The following is a 26,759-nucleotide window of genomic DNA, read 5'->3' as shown; positions in this document are numbered from 1 at the left end:
TACAATTCCACATCTACATTCATTTGAGATCCAGCCTCAAATTCCTCTACTGGTTTACTCGTTTGCTTATGATCGCACTTGCTTCATTGGCCTCTTTGACTTGTTTTCACAATTCATCCAGACCATCTATTTCTTTATAGCTGTCAGGTATAGCTATGCGAAATCCCTCGGATGCATTATCCGTGGTATTTAACACTATCCTTGGCTCTAATGCGGGGTCCTTGAGCTTTTGTCCATGCTCGTGACTGGAATCTAGCTCTTTTTGTTCCTAGTTTGGTGCTCGTTTGGTGGGATTACTGGTGTAGTTGAGACAAGGATCACACCCTCAGGTTTTCCAATTGGTGGTTCTAGTAAAGCTTAGGCTATTTGAATCATTTTTTGGCACATTTCTAGCATGTCCTTTTCTAGTTCCGCATATGGATATTTCATCCACCTATGTTCTTGGGTTTGGTTGTTTTTGGGACGCGCTTCATAGGCTTTTAGGAGGACTTCTAATGGCTCATTAACCTTCTCGACCATACTGGTCCTCCCAAACTAGCATTTCTTGGTTTCTCTTTTGTGGATGGTTCTTTTAGAGGTTGAGACATCTACATAAGAGAAGGTGCAACCATTTCCTCATGTTATCTTCTCTTCTCTTCTCTTCAGCTTGGGTAAGCTTTTCAGCCAGGGATTTTTGCTCTTGTTCCCTACGTGCTTCCATCCTAGCCTTTCTAGCTTTCCAACTGTTCCGTTTGCTCTTGGTTTTCTGACTAGGTGCATCGGTCTTTGGTTCACCCATCCCTGGACTCGTGTCAGTTTCCGTTTTCTTTGTCTCTTGCTTCTCCTCATATTCCTTTTGAGCTTATGCTCTTGTACCGACATGAACTGGTACAACATTTTCATTTTCTGAGCTACTAGGTAGTTGAACGATTCCTTAGACATTTGTTGTGAACTTTCTGATTTGGTTTGCATTGTTTGGACAATTAGGGATCAAGTGAATGACACCACCTTCAAGACAATAGGCATTTACTTGAGTGATCTCTGTCTGAGGACATTGTTTGACCAAGTGGTTTCCATTGCTTTTATGACAATCTATCTCTATTTGAGGAGCTCCTTCTTGCAATTCCGCTTGGTTGTAAATAGGCTCTGACCGAAAAATCATCTTGTTTGATCTTGAAAAGGTACAAAAACTCTTGAAAGGGCTTAAAATCTACTAAGGAGACCATAAAGACCAGTTTGGGCTTGGCCAAAGCTGCAAATTCACCTAGTAGTCTTCATACGTATACAAAGAATCCTTGGCCAATTTTTGAACAAACCTACCCATTTGTCATTATAGGGTGCTTTGACATATTGTTTTGCTCATCCTCACCAAGTTTGAATCATTTTGGACATATATCTTGAGAGAAAATTGTTTTCACTTCATGGAAGGTGACAAGTAAAATTTGTGTTTTGAGAGAAATTTTGAGCTTTAAACTTTGTTGTGATCATATATTCTTATTGCTTTCTGAAAATGGCTTCTGTAGGCAAAAATAGGTTTTAAAATGGCTCAAAAATAGTCAGAAACTAGTCTAAAGTGGCCAACTTTTGACACATCAGCTCCCATGCCATAGAAAACAAAAGGGGGGATGCTTGATGAAGTGAAAAAATAGAGAATTCATTACTCTAAGAGAGGGAGCCAAGAGGATTGGTGGTGTGTGTGTGGTCCCGCACCCGTTTGTTGTGTTGTTTCTCTTCTTCCCCACCTTTGAAGAGGGAATTACACCTTTCTCTTATCAATTTTATGTTTAGGGATCATCTTGGGTGCTCTGTGATTGAGCTTTTTTCCATGGTCATGGTGTTTTGGTGAAGAAGATAGAGGCGTTTTCTATATAGTCTGCGGGTGTGTGTGTACCGTTGGGGCTTAGTGTGTAAGGAAGAGTGAGGGAGATTTTAGAATTGAGTTGTGTGAGAGGATATGAGTATGTGTGTTTGTTGACTGAAATATTGATCATCTTTGGAGGACCTTCTATCAGCTTAGTTGGCATTTGTTGTGATCCCAAGCCTCATCTTCATCGACTCTCTACACGCATCTTGTTGGGTTGGTAGGAGCTTGTAATCCCCACGAGTTGCCTTTTAATTTGAGTGAACAAGGACCTATTTGGGTGAGTTTCCTCTACCATTTGGGTGTGTGAGTATCCATTCCAAGGTGCAAGAAGGCTATGCTATAGAGGTGAAACGCTTTCAGTCCTCCTTGTCAATGGTTTTGGACATAGTTTGACTTTTTCCTAACCAAAGCACGTGAACACATCAGAATAAGACTGCTTACATCAAACTAAATTTGTTAAGCCTAGAAATCATATTATCTACTTTAGATTTAAACTCATCTTATACAAGCTTAAAGATCCCATCAATAGAGGAGCATCCGCCCATAATGGATCTTCGTAAGAATCACGAGAGAGTTTCGAGAGGACCCACCTACTGTGAGACACTCACGAGGATATGAACTAGAAAATGAAATCAAAGAAGAACCTAGGCATAGTAGAAGTCTTGAAGTGAGAGAAGGATTGGGAGAGTCTACGGTTAGACTTGTAGACAATCGGGGTGAGTTAGACTGTCCCAAGTCCATAAAGGGACAAGCAAGAAATACTTCGGAGATAAAGATCCAAGAGATCACGGTAGCGGCTTTCAAAAGAGTAATTAGAGCAAAGGAAGTTTTGGTTTTGCAACATAATTTGTAGGATTTGGATTGACTTTGGAAGATAATACGGCTACATGGTTTAACTAAGTGAAAAGACAGGATTTTAAGACTCTAGACGAGTTTTTTTTTGAAGGATTCTTGCAAAAAGGCATAGCTCACAATGCGGTCTTGCAAATTCACAAATTCAAGCAGAAATAGGGTAAATCAATGTGCAAGGCAGCATTATGCCTCAAGAGATATTTCAAGCTCTATCTGAGAGTGGAACTACCTATGAGGTCATGACTGATGTTGATCTTTGTCCGGGGAATGAGACATGCGGGTCTTCAGAGGGATCTGCATATAATAAGGAGTTTGATGCTAAACTAGTTGATCAAAGAAGCTCCTTATCTGGTGCATAATTGTCAGGAATATAAAGAAATGGATTATAAGATTCAAGAGGACAACACATCCTCTCAGCACAGTGATTCACAGATGACTGAGTCCACTGCAAAACCAGCAACACCTAATGATCCAAAAAAACAATCCATGACATAGTCAAGAGGTTAACTCCTCTTGTAAGGTCTAATATGGGGGAGCCTAAGTGGTGCAAAATTGAGGGGAAATGGACAAAACCATACGAGGGAAGAGTGCTAATATAGCAAGGAATAAGCTAGGGAGAGGGAGAGGTATATACACCTACTCCACCTAGATAAGCTACAGGGAATGCACCAGGTCTAGTAGAAGTTTCAAGGCCACATCCTATTTTGGGACAACAACTTCTGCTGCTTGGTGCTAGAATGCCTATAGACATGAGATACACGCCGATGATGGAAGAATCTAAAAACAACTACTAGTACCAACTACAATGTATTATAACAACCAAAGACGATATGCCCTTCGAAGCAACAGAAGATGAGAGAAACGCATGGAGTGGTGAGGCAGGTACAACCTCCACCTCTTGCATTTCCATCTAAAGAAAGAAGGTATGATATGGACAAAAGAACATTGCGGTTCATTGTGAATAGCGGCTTAGCTAGGTCAGAGCCTATTTACAACCAAGAGGAAATGCAATAAGAAGCTCCTCAACCAGAGACAGATTGCGCTTGGTCAAACAATGTCCTCAGACAAAGATCACTCAAGTAAATGCCTATTGTCTTGACTGTGGCATCATTCACTGATCCATGTCTGTCAAAAAACCCAAACCAAAATCGAGTCATGAAGATCACAATGAATGTCTCAGGTATCGTTCAGCTACCCAGTAGCTCAAAAACAAAAACATCGTACCAATTCAAGCTCAAAAGGAAGCTGATAAGAACCCAGAGACAGAGAAAATAAAAATTTATGTAAATATGGATGATGAACCAAAGACCGATGCATCTAGTCAAAAAACCAAGAGCAAACGGAATAGTTCAAAAGCTAGAAAAGCTAGGATGAAAGCACATAGAGAACGAGAGCAGAAAATCCCTAGCTGAGGAGCTTATCCAAGCTAAAGAGAAGATAAGAAAACATGAGGAAAGGGTTGCACCTCCTCTTATGTGGATGTCTCAACCTCCAAAAGAACCATCCATGAAAGAGAAATCGTGTCATGAGGATTAGTGTTCGTCGAGAAGGTTAATGATCCATTAGATGCCCTCTTGAAAGCCTATGAAGTGCCGCTCAAAAACAACCAAACCTAATAATAGAGGTGGATGACATAACCATATGCATAATTAGAAAAGAAAAGGCTTGAAATGTGTCACAAAATGATTCAAATAGCCCAAGCTTGAACCACTAGTTGGAAAACCTGAGGATGTGATCCTTGTCCCACCTATACCAGTAATGCAACCAAACCAGGAATGAATAGAGCCAAATCCCAGACATGAGCATGGACCAAAGCTCAAGGACCCAGCATTAGAACCAGGATAGTGTTGAATACCACATATAACTCTTTTGAGGGATTTCACCTAGCTATACCAAAGGGTTGTAGAGAAATAGATGGTCTTGACAAATTGTGAAAACAAGTCAGAGAGGCCAACGAATCCAGTGAGCTAAGAAGACGTGTAAACCAGACTAGTGATGAAGAGGAGTGTTTCTTCCACCAATAGAGGAATTTGAGGCTGGATCTCAAGTGAATCTAGAAGTGCAATCATATTGGAGAGATCAAGGATCTGTACAAGTTATGGACAGTCAACCCCATTCGCTACGAACACTACCGTCCTATACGAGAGAGCATGATGCCAAGTCACATGGTATTGTAGTTCCGTCACAAAGACTCTCTTCTAAGAATTTCATTGACTCTAAAGGGCTGATAGACATTTTGTTGACACATATGACATGTACAATAATGCTAGCTGAGTTTCTTAGAATAAGACCAAACATGCGGACTACTGTGGATAAATTTCTGGTGAAATTTGGTGTAAAAGACCCAAAAACTCATATACAACAAGGGATCAAAGAACTTGAAATGCCTTAGCTAAACACTAGGCCAGTGCCATTAAACAAGGTAGGCAAGTATTGTGAAGGTGAGGATGGCAACACAACCATCCCTATGGAGTTCCAAAGTGTCACCACCATGGAAATTTTTAGATAGTGGAGCTGGAGTTGCCATTGCTACCAAAGAGATTTGGAAAAAATGGGAAAAACTTGCCTTGAGAGCCATGCGAACGAAATTGTAGCTAGTTGATGGATATATGGAGAAACCCGTAGGGCTCCTAAAGAAGGTAGTTGTCACTTCTTCTGACATTGATTATGAGCATACCTTTTCTATTGTTGATTTCAGCAAGAAGAACAATTAAGACATAATATTGGGAAGATCATTCATACGGCAACTGAAAATGGTCCAAGAATGGGATACGACCATATATATACCTTAGACACATGGAAACCACTATGAGAATAAATCTTAAGGACCATAATTACAAGGATGTGAATCGAACCCTTTTAGAAGAGTTTGATTCAGTTACAAGAGAAAGATCAAAACTTCCAGCATGGTTGGGTAAGCCTAAAGAATTGTGGATGTATGGAGCTTCGCAATGCGGAAGCTTAAAGCAAGAGGAATGTATCCTAGAGAGAGCGATTAAATCCACTAGAATGGGTGCACAGCTTGACTACTCTGGATGTGTGCATTGTGGCTGATGGTCCCAAAGTTTTGTGATAAAGATGGCTTTGATGTCGTTCCTTACTTTGCAGTGAGTGTGATCCAAGAAAATGAAGAGAACCAGGCATCAACAAGTTCCCAAGGCTTACGGATCAAGAAATAAAGTGAATGCACACGAAAATCTTGGAAGAAAAATAACCGAGGCAACAAAAGTGGAACTCCAAATCTCAAACAAGTAAGCTAAACCCTTTGAGACAAATTGGATTTTACAAACGTGTACGGGTTCCAAAGAACATGATCCAAGCAAAGAAAAGTCAAGAATACATTTGGATCCCCAAATAAGCCAACCCTCAGTCATGCAGACCCACTCCAAAGAAGACGCAACTATCAAGGTCATCACAGTGGACTCGGGAAATTAGAACAATGCACATTTGTCTACCAAAGAAGTTGGTCAGAGCACAATCTAATCAATCATGCATATGGATACCAAAGGTCAAGCCAGAACCCACTATTAAGGAACAATGCCAAATACGACAACCAACAACAAGGATAAGTAAGCCTTCAGAAAATCTCTACAACCTTCAATCATGAAAACGGCAGAAGAGCTTCAAAGACCATCACATTGCTTAGAATAGGAAGCCTCGCCAACAAATGCCGATAAGAAAATTGCTTATACCCAAATCTTGCACATCACAGATTTTTTCCATGCATTGACTGTGTATGCATAATAGCGCTACATTACAAGACCTGCATTGGCACATTTTCTAATTGCCCAAGCAGAGCACATACCCTTGACGATACTTTGTCGTCCAAAAGGACTCCAAATAGGAGGGAGGGAGGCATTCTAAATGTGGACCTAATATTATGAGTATTAGAGAACAATGTTTTGTGAGTTGCATTAAATTTTTTTGTTTGATTGTGCTAATTTTTTCACAAAATTCAGAGTATATCCCCTCACAATAGCGTTACAGGAGGAGTACGGGGACAAAAGACATATATGAGCCCCTAGGGGCATGTGTACAGTGTACATAGCATTTAAAATTCTATTAGAATGATTTTGTTTTTTGTTGAGTTGATTTTTGGTTTTTTTTTCCATAATCCAGATGAAGAAAAGACTAAAGAGATGCCTGAGCGGTACAAATAGAAGAAGGTACAAGAAAATGACAAAACTTCACGAGGCATGTCTCAAAAGCCATATGCAGAAGGCTATAATACTAGAGGTAGGAAAAGAATGCTAATCAATCTTCAACAACAATATGAGGCCAAAAATGAATGGTCATAAAACTCTGGGATGACCTACAAGGACAAAGAAATTTGGTGATGCAACTAAGCGAAAGCACCCATCAAGTGTAAATTTGCCTATCAGACACTTCAAGCAACTACAAGGTGGTATACACGAAGTAGATCTTTCTATTGTAAATCTTCCATCTTGTATGTGACTTAATGAAGCCTAACAAACAAAAGGAACTAATAGTACTCACAAAAAAAAGGGGGGGGGGGGGGGGGGGGGGGGGGGGGGGGGGGGGGGGGGGGGGAAGACAATTCAGTCATCCGTCACGATAGATGTCTACAAGAGCAACCATGGGTCAAGCCAAAATCTAGTCATCATTATTGGTTCTACATGTTTAGAGGATGCTCAAAATATAATTCATTTCAAGTTTGGCAACCAAAAGGTGCTAGAGATGCCCATCAACCGTTTTGAAAATGAAATCCAAAAGGCTAGCTTAAAAAGCCAAATACAAGTCCAAATCAAGCCAAACTTTGTCAGTAGGCTATGAATAGAGAACACAAGTTAAGGGCCAAGAAAAATTGAAAAAGGGATAGAAGTCTAATCCCTAGCCAAAGATGCAATTTTTTAAATTTGAAGCCATAATAGCCATCTACATACCCGTATATGAGTTTTGGGGACAATGATAGTTCAAAGATGGTTATCTATCACGAATGATGTTGTTGAATAAGGCCTTTTTGAAGCAAGTTACTAACTTGGGGGATTTACTGGGATTTGTTAGCCTTTAATTAAGTCATGTATCAAGTAGAACCAGTATAATGATTTACACAACACACAAAAGCTAACAATGGAAAATGTGACTTTGATCACCTTGATGCAAAAACAAAGAAGTCCCCAATGAGGAAGACCAGACACAAAAGGTAGAAAATTGAAGACTCAAAGCCTTAAGTCATTCAAGAAGTTATAGTAAGACCGACAAGCATTGGACATCAAAAGAGATTCTGGTAAGGAATTTACAAAGGCATCCAAAAGACAATGTACAAGTAGTGGAGGAAAAAAAAAGCAAAAAAAACGACAAAGACCACACTGACATTGTCGATCAAGTCATGTCAAGGATGACATGAATTCGGACGAGGGGGAGTCTTGACCCATGGGTCAACATTACACCATAACTCAATTTTCATACAAATTCTTGTTTTTTGAGAGTTAAGGAATGATGCAGATTATGCTTAAAAACATCACTTGTATAGATGTTTTTAACAAAAACATCATTTGTAATGAGTAGCTATTCTAGTTGTAGAAGCCATGGTGCAATGGCACTTCCAGATTGTAAATACAAAGCCATTTGACCCATTGAACTCTATTTTTGGTTTAACATATGGTAGCCCTAGTATATAAGGTACGTAGCTCATTTTGTAAGAATGACTTTAATCTTAATCAAGGTATTGTGATGCCATCGATTGTGTGTGAGATAGAAAGAGAGAGAGAGCGTGAACTTCATTTTGATGCTACTCCCTGCTCGCTCATCGCATTGGAGATACGTCAACACCATTGCATTTGGCTCGGTGATGTCTACGCAACAACACCAAGCATTCCAGGCAGACGAAGCGCACGCACTAATGCATATACGAGCTAGTTGTGGTCGATCGTAAGTGTATCAAACGATGTCTGTTTTTTGCCTGCAAGTAGTCATTAGAATCGTGGCGACATAAGCTACTCACAAGTACTCATAGATTTCAGTTTTTGGTACTTTCAAACTTTGTCTTCATACGTGTTTGTAGCAAATGGGTTTGGAGTGATGATTTTGAGTGTAGAAGCTTTGGGACTTCTATGTGTTCCTTGAGTTTCGATGAGTTTCCTTCCGTTTGTGTGTATATGGGTTGAGAGCAGTGATATTTTTTATTTTGGTTGAGGTGGCCTTCCAAAGTGTTATATGTGTGGGATGATCTCAGCATGTCAAGCTATAGATATTTCCATTGTGCGCCAATCATGTCATATGTGTCCTTGATTGAGATTATGGATATCTAGGTAGTGCTACATTCACTTAGTGTGATTCGCTCCTGCAACAATGGTTGTTCAAGAGGTGGGGCAGGCATCAATGCAGGCACTCAAGGTGTGTCCGTCTATGCCAAAGTTGGTCTATTTGCCATCACACGTTTAAACTATATGCAATCCTTGGCTTGATGACCATACCTCCCACATGCATTGCAATTCCCATTAAATTATACTCTAAAACTAGGGCATTCACGGGTGCTATGCACACCAAAGCAAACTAAGCACCATTGCCACTCCCTTCTCAGATACATATGATTGTTTTGTGGAGCACGATTGTCCTTAAGAGTTTCTTGAATATCCTTGATGAGGTCAGTCAAAGTCATCTCAGATAGATTTTTCTCTTTGACGATGGGATTTATGGTCATTGTCTTATGCCCAATCGCTTGCAAGCTAGTAGATTTTTCTCTGCAGACAGTCTTTCTCATGCAATCATTAAATTTTCTTCCAATTGGATTGCATTGGTGGTGACTGCTTCCCAAGTAGTGATATTTCTAATGACTAGGCCATTATAGATATCCTCATGCCACGGTCCCCTAATGAATCTATCAAGCAATTGGTTATTGTTGAAACGCTAGCTTGGATTACAGTGAGAATTCAAATTCTTTAAGTGACTAATAAAGTCTTTCACCAACTCACCTTCCTCATGTTGGGTTTTTTGGAGCTGATAGGCCACACCCCAAGGCACTCCCTCTCGTATGTACTCTTTTAAGAACAATCTTTAAAGAGTGGGATAGTGTGTGCACTCTTCATTCCTTAGGGTTCTATACCAATCCCTTGCCTTCCCACTTAGAGTCAAGCTTAAAGCCTTGCACTTATGTAGTTCATTGTGCTCTTCCAGGGAACAACATACTTGTCCAAATACCTTGATATGAGTTCTAGCATCTCCGCCTCCATTGAATTTCTGTGTGAGATTAGCTACTTATATTGCTTTGCTCCTAGGCTCTCTATCATGTGTGCTATTCATATTTTTAGCAATAAATCGATCAATAGCTTGAGAAAATGTTTTCGAGTCACCCCAAGTGAGAAGGTATAGTGGGTAGAGGGCCTCTCCAGACTGCATATGGATTAGAGGTTGGAATTGGATTTGGCATACGAATGCCTTGTGTCCTAGGCTTGGTACTCCGTTGTGCTATGCAATGGCCCGAGGTTCATATGTGTGGCCCTAGGCATAGAAGATGCAGGATGTGACATAACACTAGCTGGTATGGCTCCACTGGAATAAGGGCTTGGATAGGGTGTTCGTGGAGCATAAGCTGTCAAAACAATGGGGGGCGTAGGAGCTACATGAGCATGAGGGGTAATAGGTACGTATAGTTGATACACACTTGTAGGTAATGTTGTAGGCAATGTGTTATTAGCTAGCGGTGCTTTACTAACAAAGGAGGTCCATGGTGTATTTTCTGCCATGTTCAGCACTAGGGTCGACATGGTAGTCATAGTGTCTTTGAGAGAAAGATGAGATAAATTTGGAAAGGTAAAACTATAGCTTATGGGCTCAAACTATACTGAGACTCCCGATGAAACAACATATGAAGGATCCACCGGACTCACTGAGGGAGACTCCATTTGTGATAAGGTTGGTTGTTTGGCCTTTACCGTATCCAAGAATCTCATGAGACCCATTGAAGGTATGTTAATCCCTTTGTTATGCCTCTCCAACTCGATAACCCTACGGATGACATCACAAACTCTCTGTTGTTGCTCCTCTATGCTGATAGCGTCCGATATGGATTGTCACAAACATATAACCAACCCACGTGGTAGGTATGAACCCATGTATAGGTCAGTTAAAGTCTCCGTTTGTAGTTCATACTCCCAATTTTCATTTAGAAATGCCCCATCAAGGATTGAGGTGCTAGGATTGTCCTTTGAAGTAGATACAATGTGGCTCCCCATGGTCTGACCCTTAGTGGTTGCTAATTCGCCCCTAATTTGGGAGTACTCGGTTTGTCGAATGACATGATTGTTGTCATAGGGGTCTTTTCCTTTACGTTGTTTTGCCTTGCATAAGCTTTTAATTTCCTTTTCCCTAGCTGCAAGAATATATATAATATTCAACCTCTTGCACTTCAGCAAGAGTCCTACCATCAGGTAATATAACTTGAGAGGGAAATAGCTCTGAAGAGCCAAGGACTATAGTGGATGGAATAGTCACATGGGCACTCTCAAGGAGCATGGGGTCTACATTAGACATGGAAGGTGAATTTACTTCCCCATCCCCTTTATTTACTTCCCTAGCCGCATGTTCAAAGCGAGTGGCTCTACTTAAGGTCTCTTTTAAGAGGATAAACACTCTTGGCCCGGTGGACCATGGTCCCTAGGCATGCATGTCTTGACTCTAACTCTTAGGGTTTTTTGTAGGATACCCCTCAATAACGTCGTAGTTGGAGGAAGAGTCAATAGATATGATATGTGTGTCTTGGGTCGCACTACCTTGGGTCCCGACCAAAGTTTTGAAACCTAATGTAGATGGATATTGAATGCCTGCGTTATTTGAATCACTCTCAAGTCTTTCAGACTCTAGGACTTGACCAAATCGTATATACATGTGACGCACATACCCTAAAAGCGTTGACGAGTACCCTAAGAGGCCTCACCACTAGCTATTTTGGTCATTTTCACTTGATTTTTTCCTTATATTCCTAACTTTTTTTAGGTGTGTAATGTGGGATCGGTCATGTGATGGCTCAAAATGAGTGTATTGTTTAGAGAAACGTGGCGTGCTTTACAACACACAATTCGGCTACACGAAGCCCTCGTAATCCCCAGAAGAGTCGTTTTCTATTTGGCAAAAGGGGAAATTATAATGGAGGCTTGTGGAGGGGGGAAAAAAACAAAAATCAATAGAAATTTCAAAATTGTTAAAAAAAATAGAAATTTCAAAAATTATAGAAATTATAGAAAATACGGAGAATGCAAAAACTACTAACAAAGTAGTTTTTTCTCAGTTCAAATAACAAATTTGTACTATTGCAACAACAAATCTGCACAAAAATTACATTCAAACTGACAGGTTTGGCCTACCACAGAAAAATTTGTGCAAAATATAGAAAAACTACAAAGAAATAGCAGCATAGGTGTGGCAACGATGCCAAAAATGTCAGATTACAAGGGCCTTGTTGTGCGTTGTGTGTGAGCCATTGAGGCTACAAACACGCAACCTATGTGTAGAAAAGCTCATGGATGCAGAAAAGTGTGCTACTCACCTACATGTAGTTGTCGATGCAGGAAAATTATGCCACCGTGAAGAGGGAGCTCGCCGCTGTTGCTCAACTGCCTCATCGATGTCGTATCGCCGCTCGCTTGTGCTCGCTTGCATGGGTGCGCACACACACACACATACACACACTCCCACACATCAAGAGATAGCACACAAGAGGAAAAGAGCAAGAGCAAAACCATACATTCAAGAATAAGGAAAAGTTAGGGTTACAGACCACTTATGTGAGTCATCCCATCCACATATGGGTGCCCAAACTTGGCCGGCAGTCCAAAATGTTCTCTCTCTCTCTCTCTCTCTCTCTCTCTATATATATATATATATATATATATATATATACTAAATTTGGTGTGTGCCTATCAACGGCGATCACCCATGAATAAACATGTGGAATCAACAAGCTTGGCACATGACTCAATAAAAATAAATGAGAATGCCGCTTAAAGTGAATAGGGTTCTTCTTGAACAATTTTGATCAGAGTGCTCTTTATAGTCTTATTACTACTTTCAACCTAGTCACTGTCTCTAGGACAGTAAGGTGTTGATTTTTTTATGCTTTATGGAGAATATCTTGGTTAGAATCTTAATAGTATCATTGACAAAATGATCTCCTTGGTCTAAATCTATTTCTAGAGGAGATCCATATCAATCCCCCCATTTTCTTACATAGCTCGTTGCCATGACTATGCACTATTTTTTATGGGTGTAGCCTTCTTGAAAGGTCCCATGAAACTGAATCCCCACTTCAGGAATATCTCTAAAGGCTAAATGGTGGTTAATGGGGTCATCTTTAATGCAATGGCTCTACCCAACCATTATGTGGCAAATATCACATGTTTTATAAAAGGTTCTAGCATTTTTCATCATGCTTTGCTACCATAGTCCAACATGTAAAACCTTCTTATGAGTGATTATAGTGGAGAAATTCCCTCCGAAACTCCCAATATGAGCCTCAATAATGATTTTCATTGCATCCTATAATAGTACACATCTTCTTAGCACCCCATTAATGCCCAATCTATAAAGATATCTTGTAGTTATTGTAAATTTCATACTCCAAGGTATAAGTGCCATATTCTTATTGGACTGCAACCACTTGTTTGGTAAAACCCCATGCTATAATAACTCCTAAATTTCTTGCCATTCAAGATCGTATCATTGCTAGCCACACATATTTGCTACCGTCAAGTTGATGGTGTCTAGTCATTGAATTTGACATGGTCTTTTCCGATGGCTTTCCAACAATAATAAAGTTTGGGCTTGGATAGTGATTTAAGAAGTTCAAAGTTGACGTTGATGACTGACTACTACAGCTGGATTGTATCAATGTAACAAGGCTAATTTATATCCTTCGTGGTTGTTCTTTGATTTTTTAAGGCAACCATTCTTCAAGGCTTTTATTTATCTTGCTTTACGACATAGTACTTCATGGACCCCATGTTTGATTCAATAGACATGGAGCTTCCTAAAATAAACTTTTTTTAATTTAGAGTTATCTCCATGGGCATCCACTCCTCCTCCCCAGAGTATGCTTGAAATTTTGGATGATCATAGTAATTTGTCGGAAGCAAAGGAATTCATCATGCAGCGTGATGTCCAAAATTTTGATGTGACTAGTATCATAAGTTGGCAATACGTGTCCAATTGCTCGCCACTCAGGTGGAGCAACTTACTGAGTTGATCACATCTCTCATCTTAAAGGAGGCAATAGCTACCCAAGGGAAAATGTTATTGGTCAATGTGGCCAAGAAAAGATTTTAACTATAGATTTTCAAAGAGCAAAAGTGCAAAAATTATGTTTTAACTTTTCCGGACATCATCTGAAAAATCATTGTCCCCACTCACTAGATCAATAGTAGGGCTTTAACGGATGTCATTAATGCATTGCCACCATCCTCAACAAGTCATCCATTAGGTATCTATTTTTTCATTTATTTGTATAGGATGCAATAGATTGAGTAGATATAGCACATGTACTTAAGAAATTATAGAGTTTCTTTTCTTTTTTGATTCTCTAAAGGCTTGTTTGCTACATCCATCTAGTGAATCTCTTTGTGCTGCTTGGATTATGCTAGTTAAGCATTTCTCGTGTACCAGTAGGATGGGGTTGCCATTCTTTGAGCTAAAACCCACGAGCTAGCAAGACAAGGATCAAAATAATACACAATTTATCCTTTAGTGATAGAAAACATTGATCATAACGATTATATTTTTGAGTAAAAAATATGTTTGAAGAGTTTTCTGTTAAACTTTTTATGCCATTACCTTTGAGCATAAAAGCTATTGTAACCTTGCAATAAAATTTGCTACTCATTAGGATAGTCAAGCGTTGCCTTCCAACACAAATTTTCATTGTAAACATTGCTATTTTAATTTGATTAGACTAGAATCTAAGGCAAAAAAATAGGATATCTTAAGTACAAAAAGATAGACAATGGTCAAGGAACCCAAATTGGTACTACATTGCGGTGTTCTAATCATATTAGTTGAGAAATTGACGTGAAAAAAGAGGACATTTGAATGTACAAAAAGATGGCAAAGTCACCAAAGCACCAAAATTAGTACTATCTAGGTTATCAAACTCTTTAGAGTGCAGTAAGGAGTCAAAGCAGTCAAGAGGATTAGTTTATGCATTTCCAAGTCAAGTCCTATGTGATTGAGAAGGATGTTGTAAATATGTCTACAAGGATAACACTCCGCTTCGCGTGACCTAAGAGTAAAGTCCTCACAAGAATAAGATGGGAACATAGATAGTGTCACAGTGTATGGAGTACCTTTCCTCCTTGACTAAGAGGTGGCCAAAACAAACTCAACGCACTCCGTTTGCTAAATAACATGTGTATGCAACAACCCATATTATGTAGAATCAATCCTACTCTGCATATCCTTACTAATTAATCTTCTAGCAATAAGTTTTCTGGCCTTCTCTGTGCCTAGGCCTAGATTTTGTGTATGCAAAATTCTCCCATGTCCCTATGAGTGGGTTTAGGGCACCCATTCCCTAGAAGCCATCAAGAAAATATCTTGCATGCACCTTGATACTTTGAATTTCATCCATAGTAAGCGATGTTCCTTTGGCAACTAACCATTTAGTAGGTGCAGGTGATATCAATCCATATAGAGTATTTGATGGCTACCAATTTTGGTCAACATTATCACCACAAAACCTTATCACCCACGGTCGAATGTCAGTGTCATCTTGTGATATTATAATTCTTCCATAGAAAGAAGGTGTTGGAACTCCTTGATTGCCTGCACATCCCTTCTCTCTCTCTCTCTCTCTCTCTCTCTCTCTCTCTCTCTCTCTCTCTCTCTCTCTCTCTCTCTTCAAGAGTCCCAGTGTCGTGTCATTTTGCAAGCACGAGATGAAAGATGTAAATCTGCATGCTTTTTTTAAAATTTTCCAAATTAATGATTTATGACAGGATCTGATATGACAATAAAATGACTGGAATGTACGTAAAATGTGGGTTTTGAGGCCATCAAATGAGGTTGTTGCTGCGGGAATCGAAGTCCGAACGAGAAAGATATGGGCAGTACAAGATTTTTTTGGGATCGATTCTACCGGTGTTTGGTCATGTCTCGGGATGTGTGTTGAGAAATTGGATCAAGTTGAATAGAGGGTTGGTTTCTTGTGCCTAGCACGAGCTAAAACATGCGTTTTATAGGGCTCAAATTGGGCATTAAATTCTCAACTCATGGCCGATACAATTCTCCCCGCAGTTTTGAACATCCATGAGCATGCAAAATTGAAGTGGATGTAATTAAGGTTGTGCTTGGCACTGCTTTGGTCAATATTTATGGGTGCTTGGTAATGTTTTGGACAATTTGAAAGCCAAATGTCAAGCTTGGTGGTGGTTGGATCGATATGTATGCTAAATGTGATGCTCTCATGAGAGCATAAAGGGTGGTTCTCGAAGAGCTTCTTATCTGGAAACTAGGAACGCATTGATTGTAGTATATGCCTAACATAGTTGTGGCATGAGAAAACTGTGTGTTTAAAAAATTGGAAGCGAATGGAATTCTTTTCTCTAAATGCTTTCATCTAGGCTTGTCGGAAACGCTTTAGTCGATATGTAAATCAAATGTGGTGTACTATGAGCTCAATGGCTGCCCAAAATGTAAGGCCACCGAATACATTAGAGAAGGGAGGGTGATAATGTGAAACGGGGGAAGTAAAATAAGAACGCACGGAGCCCGCAAGCATCAAGGAGAAAGCAGGGAAGATAGAATTGAGCTTGCGATGAGCGCCACAATGCTTTGATGAGTTCAGTGTAGAAGTAAAACATGATCAACATCCCATGGCACCCCTATTTGGTGTTAAAACCGTTGCAAATCATGCAGGTCCCATTTCGACCTACCACGTCATCAAGGGATGCTTCCACCCCTTGTCACGGCGTCATGACAACAAAAATGGGGATAGGCTATTAAGAGAAAAAGAGGGGGTTAACAAGAAGAAAAGGAACATGAACAAGGAGGAAGGAAGTACATTGGGCAGAAATCTCCTTGCATGAGAAATAAGGGAGAGGCAAGAGAAAAAGGGAGAAGGAGAATTTGCATGAAAGGAGGAGGGAGGTGATCAAAGAGCGGGAACTTATCATCTTGTGCTTGCCCTGGTGTTTGGTCTTGTCTCAGGATGTGCGTTGAGAAATTGGATCAAGTTGAATAGGGGTGGTTTCTCGTGCCTAGCACGGGCTAAAACATGCGCTTTAGAGGGCTCAAATCGGGCGTTAAATTCTCAACCTCATGGCCGAGAATCGACATGAACGGAGGAGGGAGGCCATCAAAGAGGGGCAGCTTATCATCTTGTGCTTGCAAGATCTTGAGGAGCTCTCTCTCTCTCTCTCTCTCTCTCTCTCCCCTCTTCAGTACCTACCAGAATCGACAATTCCCTCAAGTGTGACTTTGAAGATTTCTCTTAGAGAGTCTGTTGGGATAGTTTCCCACAATGTTAAAAATTCTCTTCTTCTTCTTCTTCTCCTTCTTCTTCAAGCGGTCTCTCTCTCTCTCTCTCTCTCTCTCTCTCTCTCTCTCTCTCTCTCTCTCTCTCTCTCTCTCTCCGAGAGTCCCGATGTCGTGTCGCTTTGCGAGCATGAGATGAAAGATGTGAAACTGCATGCTTTTTTTTTTTTTTTCCAAACTTATGATTTATGACAGGATCTGGTATGACAATAGGATGACCGGAATGTACGTTAAATGTGGGTTTTGAAGCCATCAAATGAGGTTGTTGCCTATGGGATGAGATATAGTGATGCTGTCAAAATATATTTACATAAGCCAGAACTATAGTTCTTGACATGCTCTCCATACTTGTCTTTACGACTCATTAATCAAAGTCTGAACGAGAAAGATATGGGCAGTACAAGATTTTTTTGGGGTCGATTACGTTGGTGTTTTGTACTATCTCTGGATGTGTGTTGAGAAATGGATCAAGTTGAATAGCGGGTCGGTTTCTCGTACCTAGCATGGGCTAAAACATGCGCTTTATAGGGCTCAAGTCGGGCGTTCAATTCTCAACTTATGGCCGATACAATTCTCCCCGCAGTTTTGACCCTCCATGAGCAGGGACAATTGAAGTGGATGTAATTTAGGTTGTGCTCGTCCCTGATTTGGTCAATATAAATGGGTGGTTGGCCAATATGAAAGACTAATGTCAAGCTTGGTGGTGGTTGGATCGATATGTGATGCTCCATGAGAGAATAAAGGGTTCTTGAAGAGATTCTTATCTTAAATGTCATCACTAGGAATGCATTTGATTGTACTAGGTGCATTTGATTGTAGTAGGTCCCGAAAACAACTTTTTCATTTGTTCATTAGCAAGAATCTATGAAGATTCTGTTGCTTGAGTACGGAGAAAACGGGAGGACAGAGCCAGGTGGCAGGCGTCGATCAAGCTTATGTGGAGAGGGGTGGGAGTGATGCCAAGTGTGAGCCAAGGTGGAGAGAGGGACAGGCAGCCAGGCATCGCAATGCGTGGTTTCATTCGCTCTCGCCCTCGTCTCTCAAGCTAGGCATTGCGTTTTGAGAGTGGAGGCGTTGCTCTCTTTGCCGAGGAAGGCATTGCCTCTCTCTGCTGCACGACAAGCGATGCAAGAGGATGTGCGAGAGTCAGCTTGGGCTGATGCGGGATCGCTTTGTGTGTTGATTGGTATGGGAAAGGAATAGCGAGGCAGACGCCAGGAGGAGCGTCGTTTAGTGCCAGGTACAATAACTGGCATTTTGTGCTTCGGGGGGTTGGGGGGGGAGGGGGGGGGGGGGGCATTGCGGCTTCATTGCAATGATGGGTTCTTCAAAACAGAACTGCGCACAGGAGGGCGGGGAGGGGACGGGGGCAGAGCAGTAGAAAGGAGGTGCAAAAAATTTGATGGTGACAGCTCGGGTTATTTTGCCTTTGGGTGTTGAAATTCTTTGGGGATCTTCGTGACTAATTAATTAATGTAAGTGCAAGATAGACCCAGTAGCTAGAGTGAGTAGTAGTAGTAGTTGTAGTATATGCCTAACGTAGTTGTGGCATGAGAAAACTGTGTGCTTTGAAAAATTGGAAGCGAATGGAATTCTTTTCTCTAAATGCTTTCATCTAGGCTTGCCGGAAATGCTTTAGCCGATATGTAAACAAAATGTGGTGTACTATGAGCCCAAGGGGGTGTGGCCGCCCAAAATGAAAGGCCACCCAATGCATTAGAGAAGGAGGGTGATAATGTGAAATGGGAGAAGTAAAAGAAAAATGCAAGGAGCCCGCAGGCAGCAAGAAGCAAGCACGGGAGGGAGATTTGATCTCGCTATGAGCGCCACAATGCTCAGATGAGTTTGGTGTAGAAGTGAAACATGATCAGCATCCCATGGCACCCCTGTTTGGTGTTAAAAGTGTTCCAAACCATGCATGTCCCATATCGACCTACCATGTCATCAAGGGATGCTTCCCGCCCCTTGTCACAGCGTCGTGACAACAAAAACGGGGGCAGGTTATTAAGAGAAAAAGGGGGGATTAACAAGAAGAAAAGGGACATGGAGGAGGAAGGAAGGACATTGGGGGGAAATCTCCTTGCATGAGAAAGAAGGGAGCGGCAAGAGAAAAAGGGAGAAGGAGAATCGGCATGAAAGGAGGAGGAAGGTGATCAAAGAGGGGCAGCTTATCATCTTGTGATTGCAAGATCTTGAGGATCTCTCTCTCTCTCTCTCTCTCTCTCTCTCTCTCTCTCTCTCTCTCTACCTTGTCTTCAGTAGCTGCCAGAACCAAGAATTCCCTCTAGTCTTACTTTGAAGCTCTCTCTTAGAGCGTCTCTTGGGAAGTTTCCCACGATGTTAAAAATTCTCTTCTTCTTCTTTTTCTTCTTCTTCTTCGTCAAGCGGTCCATCTCTCTCTCTCTCTCTCTCTCTCTCTCTCTCTCTCATTCTTCGAGAGTCCCAATGTCGTGTCGCTTTGCGAGCACGAGATGAAAGATGTGAAACTGCATGCTATTTTACCATTTTTCCAAACGTATGATTTATGACAGGATATGATATGACAATAGGATGACTGGAATGTACGTTAATGTGGGTTTTGACCCCAACAAATGAGGTTGTTTCCTACAGGATGAGATATAGTGATGCTATCAAAATATAATTCTATAAGTTATAACTATAGTGCTTGACATGCTCTCCATGCTTGTCTTTACGGCTCATCAATCGAAGTCTGAACGAGAAAGATCTGGGCAGTACAAGATTTTTTTGGGGCCGATTCTCCTGGTGTTTCGTCCTATCTCCAGATGTGTGTTGAGAAATTGGATCAAGTTGAATAGGGGGTTGTTTCTCGTACCTAGCACGGGTTAAAGCATGCAATTTATAGGGCTCAAATCAGGCGTTAAATTCTCAACTCATGGCTGATACGATTCTCCCCGCAGTTTTGAACCTCCATGAGAAGGCCACCCAATGCATTAGAGAAGGGGGGGTGATAATGTGAAACGGGGGAAGTAAAAGAAGAATGCAAGGAGCCTGCAGGCAATAAGGAGCAAGCACGGGAGAGAGAATTGAGCTCGTGATGAGCTCCACAATGCTCTGATGAGTGCGATGTAAAAGTGAAACATGATCAGCATCCCATGGCACCCCTGTTTGGTGTTAAAATGGTTGCAAACCATGTAAGTCCCATATTTGTTAAGTATGGAGCCTGATTTACCCCTTGTAATTTTATGTGGTAAAAACGCACATTTGTAAGGCCCCCGTTATGAGGAGAAGCCATCGTGCGTGAAGAAAAATAACTTGCCGGAAAATAAAATCACTCTCGCTGGAAACCAAAATTTTCACAACCAATCTCGAGCAAAGCTCGAGATGGCTTTGCCGGAATATTATGGCCGGACGGCAGCCGAAAAGTGGTTGGAAAACGATTGGTCAGTTGGCCGGTGGCCAGTAGTCAATGGCCGGTGGCCGGTGGTCAGAAGTCAATGGCCGGTGGCCGGTGGCCAAATTCAAAATCGGACTTGTCTTCTCAAGGGCAGCCACACATGGGCGGATTGGAGGGTCCGATTTGGACTTATCTACACAAGGGCAGCTCCACATGGTTGCCTCTCATGAGAAAGGGCAACCCTTTTGGCCTATAAAAAGAGGCCATTTCTACACACATTTCATAGTGTGAAGTTGATGCAAGGTGTGAGGTGGTGAGAGTGAAGCAAGTTGGGAGCTCTATCAAGGGTATAATCCCTTTGTAACATACTTCTTGTTTTGAAGTACTAAAGCCATTGAGTGGTTGTTTTCCTGTGGACGTAGCCCACATTGAGTGAACCACGTATATCGTGAGTACTCTCTCTCTCTCTCTCTCTCTCTCTCTCTCTCTCTCTCTCTACTCTATAATCTCTTGTGTGTGAAATCTATCTCTCTCCATTAAATAATCTACTCAAATATCTATTTAGCTACGTCTTATTTCCTAACAATATCGACCTACCACGTCATCAAGGGATGCTTACCACCCCTTGTCACAGCGTCGTGACAACAAAAATGGGGGCAGACTGCGGGTTAACAAGAAGAAAAGGGACATGAAGGAGGAGGAAGGAAGGACACTGAGGGGAAATCTCCTTGCATGAGAAACAAGGGAGCGGCAAGAGAACAAGGGAGAAGGAGAATTGGCATGAAAGGAGGACGGAGGTGATCAAACACGGGGAGCTTATCATCTTGTGCTTTGCAAGATCTTGAGGAGATCTCTCTCTCTCTCTCTCTCTCTCTCTCTCTCTCTCTCTCTCTCTCTTTTGAGTTTTGAGTCTCTCTCTCTCATTCTTAGAGTGTCCCAGTATCGTGTCGCTTTATGAGCACGATATGAAAGATGTGAATCTGCATGCTTTTTCAAAAAATTTCCAAACTTATGATTTAGCACAGGATCTGATATGACAATAGGATGACTCGAATGTACGTTCAATGTGGGTTGTGAGGCCATCAAATGAGGTTGTTGCCTACGGGATGGGATATAGTAATGCTATCCAAATATGATTATATAAGCCAGAACTATAATGCTTGACATGCTCTCCATGCTTGTCTTTACGGCTCATCAATCGAAGTCCGAATGAGAAAAATATATGTAGTACAAGATTTTTTTGGGGTCGATTCTAATGGTGTTTGGTCCTATCTCGGGATGTGTGTTCAAAAATTGGATCAAGTTGAATAGGGGGCTGGTTTTTCGTGCCCAACATGGGCTAAAACATGAGCTTTATAGGGCTCAAATCGGGCATTAAATTCTCAACTCATGGCCGATACAATTTTCCCCGTGGTTTAGAACATCCATGAGCAGGGAAATTTGAAGTGGATATAATTAAGGTTGTGCTTGGGACTGCTTTGGTCAATATTTATGGGTGCTTAGTAATGTTTTGGCCCATATGAAAGCCAAATGTCAAGCTTGGCGATGGTTGGATCAATATGTATGCTAAATGTGATGCTCTCATGAGAGCATAAATGGTTCTTGAAGAGCTTCTTATCTGGAATGTCATCACTAGGAATGCATTGATTGAAGTACATGCCTAACATAGTTGTGGCATGAGAAAACTATGAGTTTTAAAAAACTGGACGCAAATGGAATTCTCCTCTAAATGCTTTCATCTATAGGCTTGTCGGAAATGCCTTAGCCGATATGTAATCCAAATGTGGTGTATTATGAGCTCAATGGCCGCCCAAGGGGGATGGCAGCCCAAAATGAAAGGCCACCCAATGTATTAGAGAAGGGGGGGGTGATAATGTGAAAAGGAGGAAGTAAAAGAAGAATGCGAGGAGACCGCAGGTAACAAGGAGAAAGGAGGGGAGAGAGAATTGAGCTCGCGATGAGTGCCACAATGCTCTGATGAGTTTGGTGTAGAAGTAAAACATGATTAGCATCCCATGGCACCCCTGTTTGGTGTTCAAACCATTGCAAACCATGCAGGTCCCATATAGACCTACCACATCATCACGGGATGCTTCCCACCCCTTGTCACAGCGTCGTGACAACATAAATGGGGGAAGGCTATTAAGAGAAAAAAGGGGGGTTAACCAGAAGAAAAGGGACACGAACGAGGAGGAAGGAAGGACATTGGGGGAAAATCTCTTTGCATGAGAAAGAAGGGAGCGGCAGACAAAAAGGGAGAAGGAGCATGAAAGGAGGAGGGAGGTGATCAAAGAGGGGGAACTTATCATCTTGTGCTTGCAAGAGCTCTCTCTCTCTCTCTCTCTCTCTCTCTCTCTCTCTCTCTCTCTCTCTCTCTCTCTCTCTCTCTCTCTCTCTCTCTCTATTTTGTCTTCAGTATAGCTACTAGAACCGACAATTCCCTCAAGTCTGACTTTGAAGCTCTCTCTTAGAGAGTCTCTTGGGATAGTTTCCCATGATGTTCAAAATTCTCTTCTTCTTCTTCTTCTCTCTCACGCGGTCCATCTCTCTCTCTCTCTCTCTCTCTCTCTCTCTCTCTCTCTCTCTCTCTCTCTCTCTCTCTCTCTCTTCTCGAGTCCCAGTGTCGTGTCGCTTTGCAAGCACGAGATGAAAGATGTGAAGCTACATGCTTTTTTTTTAAATTTCTAAACTTATGACAGGATCTGATATGACAATAGGATGACTCGAATGTACGTTAACTGTGGGTTTTGAGGCCATCAAATGAGGTTGTTGCCTACGAGATGAGATATAGTGATGCTGTGAAAATATGATTATATAAGCCAGAACTATAGTGCTTTACATGCTCTCCATGCTTGTCTTTATGGCTCATCAATCGAAGTCGAACGAGAAAGATATGGGGAGTACAAGATTTGTTGGGGGTCGATTCTGCTAGTGTTTCATCCTATCTCAGAATGTGTGTTGAGAAATTGGATCAAGTTGAATAGGGGGTTGGTTTCTCTTGCCTAGAATGAGCTTAAAAATGCGCTTTATAGGGCTCAAATTGGACGTTAAATTCTCAACTCATGGTCGATACAATTTTGCCCGCAATTTTGAACCTCCATGAGCAGGGAAAATTGAAGTGGATGTAATTAAGGTTGTTCTCGGCACTGCTTTGGTCAATATTTATGGGTGCTTGGTAATGTTTTGGCCAATATGAAAGCCAAATGTCAAGCTTGGCGGTGGTTGGATTGATATGTATGCTAAATGTGATGCTCTCATGAGAGCATAAAGGGATCTTGAAGAGCTTCTTATCTGGAAACTAGAAATGCATTAATTGTAGTATATTCCTAACATAGTTGTGGCATGAGAAAACTGTGAATGGACTTCTTTTCTCTAAATGCTTTCATCTACGCTTGTCAAAAATGCTTTAGCCGATATGTAAGCCAAATGTGGTGTACTATGAGCTCAATGGCCGCCCAAGGGGGTGTGGCAGCCCAAAATGAAAGGCCACCCAATGCATTAGAGAAGGGGGCGATAATGTGAAACGAGGGAAGTAAAAGAAGAACACAAGGAGCCCGCAGGTAGCAAGGAGAAAGCAGGGGAGACTGAATTCAGCTCGCGATGAGTGCCACAATGCTCTTATGAGTTTGGTGTAGAAGTGAAACATGATCAGCATCCCATTGCACCCCTATTTGGTGTTAAAACCGTTGCAAACCATGCAGGTCCCATATCGACCTACCACGTTGTCAGGAGTTTTTTGGAGCAAGGGATTGCGCATATGTTCATACCCATGCATGGTGCATCGAATAAAGGATTGCCAATTTGCTAGAGTCGGGTGGTTACGTGGGGCCCACATGTGTACAGGTAGGACAAGGTGTACATAGTGCATCGATTTTCATCGTTACCAGTAGCAGTGTGTTTTTTCTACAATAATGAGGAGTTGGTAGCGCGTTAAACTTCTCGATGAAGCTATCCGCGGGCCGACGATATGAGGTAAGCAGGTGCGTCAGATGGCATCTAGTGGCGTCAGGAGGTCGAACGGGGTCAATACTTGCACGCGGAGAAGTACGGACACGACGTGGGTGTTTCCTTGTGATAATTATGCAGAAAGGTCATCATGAGGACCATCTTTTTGGGGCCACTTCACGTGGTTGCGGGATGCATTATTTGGAAAAACTGAGTGCCAGGTGTGCGGATGATGCAAAAAGGTGACAACTATGCACTGCGAGGTCAGTTTTTGGCTTGTTCGGGGTTCGTTTGAGGTCTAAAAGGCCAAGGGTGCCCAGCTAAAAAAGATAAGTGTGGGAACTGAAAAAACAAAGAGAAGACCAGAAAAAACGTGGAGAAGAGAGGAGGAACAGCCGCAGGTGTGTTTTTGGGGTTTTTGGAGCCTGTTTTGGCCGTAAACTGCTCATCCGAGGTCGGATTTGAGCACTTTGACATTGTAGACTAGGGTTTTGGGCCGTTCCGGACGCGATGGCGCTGTCCATTTTTCCAAATCCCTTTTCTTTTTCTGCTATTTTTGCTATGTAAGTTTCTCCTATGAGCGAAGCTTCTTCTCCAATTTGTGATTGTATATGGTATATTTTGCCCATTTTGTGTGAGCTATTTGCCCCTTGGTGTTGGCCCAAGCTCATTTGTATCTAATTATCAGAAGTTTCCCTCTTTTGAGCTGAGTTTTTGTGTGTGTGTGTGTGTGTGTGTGTGTGTGTGTGTGTGTGTGTGTGTGTGTGTGTGTGTGTGTGTGTGTGTGTGTGTCTGTGTGGAGTGGGCAAGTGGATAGTCTCTCTCCTCTCACTCCAGAGGTGTGTTCCCTGTCTCGGCCAGGTGTGTTGTGTAAGCCGAGTGGTGCCCCATAGTGTGTGTGTGTGTGTGTGTGTATCTTCCCAAGAGTGTGTGTCGGGTCGTTATAGAGGCGTTCTATGTGTTTCCATCCCGCTCACATTCTTTTGGCGCCCCCACGGAGGATCTTCTTCGAGTACCTTCTGCTTCGAGCTTCAAGCTTCGAGCTTCAGGATTACAGGTTGCAGGTTGCAGATTCGGGGCTACAGGTTACAGGTTACAGGTTACAGGTACAGGTACAGGTGATTCACACAGGTACAGGTAGATGGAGTACAGTGATATACTAGAAGTGATGTCACTTGCAGTTGTTGTGGGTATGCATCACTTGGCGCCTATTTGAGCGCATTGTCTGTTGGATTGTACGTTACTTGTGGAAACTGCCATTGTACGCATTTGTGGAGCCATACTTGGTTGTATTTGGCAGTCCCAGCCATTTCTAAGACTTGGTCTAGAAGATAGTCATTTCTGAGACTTGACTATACGCGATTTGCATTAGCCTTCGTGTGAGGGTCGATAGCGTGAGGTTTTTATTGAGCTGGGGGATTCTCAAATGTGGAGATCCTTTCGGTGATACAGGTAGCTGGAGCACCCTTTTTGTGACCTCGCCATAGGCTATGTACTAGTGAGTCCTACTTGATGCTCGGGTTCTATTGTTGACAGTTTATGCATACATATACAATCTATATTTTGGGTTCCTACTGCTCTATTTCTAGGGAAACTCTGCCAAAATTTTTCCAAGTTATGATGGCTGGTTTTTTGGTCTTTTGAGCCATTTATGCTGTTATGCTGCTGAAATTTTGGCAAAATCAGAGGTTAAGTCAGGTGTGCCTTCTTGGGAGCTTCATGGTTGGCTTTAATGGATGATCAAAATGGCCCTCAATTCACTCCATTTCATTTAACTCAAAGAATCCAGATAAAGTTCATGTGTCAAGGAAGATTTTTTTCCAGCAGCGCATAGTCTTTATGTTCGGGCCAAGAAGATTACGAGAGATCTTGGAATGTCCTTTGCCTATTGTAATTCCGATGATCAACTATGAAAACTCATTTGATGTGCATGTGTTTGTCCTTATCTAAAGTTGAGCTCCATTGAAGTTTCTAGGGATTGGGTAGTCAAACGTTTTGGGTTCTTGCACGTGTGTTCAAAGGGGTTCTCAAAGCATTGTAACTTGGGTAGCCATGGCTTTCTCTTATCCGGAGTTTCATGGAATAAGTGATGAAGATGTGGAAGATTTTTTGGAAAAGATGGAGGTTGCCTGCATTACCAACCAAATTCATGAATCTATGCAGATGTTACGTCTTCTCCAAATTTGTTTGAAGAGTGATGCACGAGTTTGGTCTCAAGCATTTGAAGAGGAGTTGCATGTGGCTGATCCACCTGTAAGATTGAGTTGGGACAATCTACGGCAT

This window comes from Adiantum capillus-veneris, chromosome 4 (genome assembly GCF_014529385.1).
Source record: "Adiantum capillus-veneris isolate H3 chromosome 4, ASM1452938v2, whole genome shotgun sequence".
NCBI classification, from domain to species: Eukaryota; Viridiplantae; Streptophyta; class Polypodiopsida; order Polypodiales; family Pteridaceae; genus Adiantum; species Adiantum capillus-veneris.
This window is presented reverse-complemented; position numbering follows the sequence as displayed.